General features: G+C 38.8%; 1 pseudogene; it reads left to right on the top strand.

Annotated features, from left to right (window-relative positions):
* The first annotated feature begins 448 nt into the window (after window positions 1–448).
* Window positions 449–2,263, top strand: LOC102861492 (annotated as a pseudogene).
* Window positions 2,264–2,498: the final 235 nt, after the last annotated feature.

Below are 2,498 nucleotides of genomic sequence, written 5' to 3'. Positions count from 1 at the left end.
TAATAGTGGTAGAAGATTTCAACAGACCACTATCATTAAAGAATAGGTCAACTCAAAAGAAATTTAACAAAGATGCAGAAGATTTAACTTATACAGTCAGCTAACTTGACCTTGTGGATGTATTCAGGGTATTGCACCCAATTAAAATTAAATTCACTTTCTTCTCAAGTGCACATGGTACATTCTCCAAATTGATCATATTGTAGAACACAAAGCAACTTCTCAAACCACAATCCCATAAAACAAGAAATTTGCTACAGGAGAGCTTTGAAAACCACCTGTGTGGAAACTAGGTAACTTTCTATTAGAACATGCTTGGGTTATAAAAGAAATAAAGAATGAAATAAAAAAGTTCCCTGAAAGTGCGGAATTCCAGGGTTGAGAGCAGGTGATGGATCCAGAACCTCCCGTGATTCTCAGAAGCCAAGAAGGAGCAGTGTCTGGGGCTATGGCTGTAACTCTGGACAAAGACACTTACTATCAGTGAGTGAAGAGACTATACAGCAATCACTGGAAATGAGAAGGTGAATATGTGAATGTTGATGCCATTGTTTCATCAATGGGTGTTGATAAAGAAATTGTTTATGCCAAATCAACTGCGTTACAGATATGGCTCTTTGGTTATGAGCTAACCGATACCATCATGGTCTTCTGTGATGATAAAATCACCTTTATGGCCAGGAAGAAAAAAGTGAAATTCTTGAAACAAATTGACAACAAGGACAATGAGAATGCCAATGGAGCCCCCACCATCACACTTCTGATATAAGAAAAGAATGAAAGTAATAAGAGCAGCTTTGATAAAATGATTGAAACCATGAAAGAAAGCAAGACTATAAAGAAGATTGGGGTGTTTAGCAAAGACATATTCCCTGGAGAGTGCATAAGGAGCTGGAATGACTGCCTCAACAAAGAGGGCTTTCACAAAATAGACATCAGTACAGTGGTGGCTTACACCAGTGCAGTGAAAGAGAATGGAGAACTCAACTTAATGAAGAAGGTGGCCAGTATCACTTCTGAAGTCTTCAACAAATATTTCAAGGAAAAAGTCATGGAAATAGTTGATGCAGATAAGAAAGTAAGACACAGCAAAATAGCAGAGTCTGTTGAAAAGGCCATTGAAGAGACGAAATACCTAGCAGGGGCAGACCCTTCTACTGAGGAAATGTGTTACCCTCCTATCATCCAAAGTGGTGGTAACTATAATCTCTAGTTCAGTGTGATCAATGATAAGAATTATATGCATTTTGGGTCCATCACTTGTGCCATGGGTATTAGTTTTAAATCTTACTGCTCCAACCTTGTTCAAACTTTGATGGTTGATTCTTCTCAGGAAGTTTAAGAGAATTACAACTTTTTACTCCAGCTTCAAGAGGAGCTTCTGAAGAAATTAAGATATGGTGCAAAGATCTGTGATGTGTAGAATGCTGTCATGGAGGTGTTTAAAAAGCAGAAGCCAGAGCTGCAGAATAAAATTACAAAAAATCTGGGGTCAGACATGGGAATAGAATAGTGTGAGGGCTCTCTAGTAATCAATAGTAAAAACCAATATAAAATGAAGAAAAGAATGTTTTTTAGCAACTATTTGGAATTCTCAGAACTGACTAATAAAGGGCCGGGGAACAGAAGAGAAAATCTATGCTCTATTCATTGATGACACATACTTATGGATGAGGATGGCCCAGCTACTGTTACGACTTGTGCGAAGAAAAAGTGAAAAAAATGTGGTAATATTTCTAAGGAATGAAGATGAGGAAGAGGAAGGAAGAAGAGAAAAATGTAGCAGAGAGAAGCGAAGAGCACAGCAGAAGGAAGAACTGCAGCTCAACTCGAGAAGGAAGCAAAGAGGTGATTGATGAAACAAAAGGGAGAACAGTAGATTCAAATGGCTCACAAATCTAATGTATCCTACAGGAACCCATCTTTGATGTCTAAGGATTAATTTGTTTGGGAAATGAAGATCTATATAGATAAGAAGTATGAGACTGTAATCAGACCTGTGTTTGGCATTGCATCACCTTTTCACATTGCTATAATCAAGAATATAACTATGTCTGTGGAAGGAGACTATACTTACCTGCGAATCAACTTTTATTGTCCAGGCAGTGCTCTGGGCAGGAATGAGGGCAGCATCTTTCCTAACCCAGAAGCCACTTTTGTCAAGGAAATTACATACTAAGCCTCAGTTATGAAGGCACTTGGAGAACAGACAGTGCTGGTCTTGAATCTTCAGAACGCTTTCCATATTATAAAAGAAGTATAAAGAGGGTGTTAAAGTAATAGTGAAGGGGTCCTTTCTTAACAGGAGTTGTTGCTTTAAGTTTGCAGAAGCACACACTCAGAAGAGTGAGGTGAAAGGGCATCTTCACATTCACCATATTTCGAAAAAGTTTCATAAGTATATCAACCATTGGGGTCGTCACATCATAGTTTCCTGTCCCCAGCTTCGGAATGAGATGGGAAGGAATGGCGCACTGACGACTCTCCCGACTAGAGTG

This window comes from Elephantulus edwardii, unplaced genomic scaffold (genome assembly GCF_000299155.1).
Source record: "Elephantulus edwardii isolate Elephantulus edwardi_28Jun2011 unplaced genomic scaffold, EleEdw1.0 scaffold00124, whole genome shotgun sequence".
NCBI classification, from domain to species: domain Eukaryota; kingdom Metazoa; phylum Chordata; class Mammalia; order Macroscelidea; family Macroscelididae; genus Elephantulus; species Elephantulus edwardii.
The sequence above is the reverse complement of the archived record's forward strand: the minus strand, read 5'-3'. Positions and strand labels throughout refer to the sequence as shown.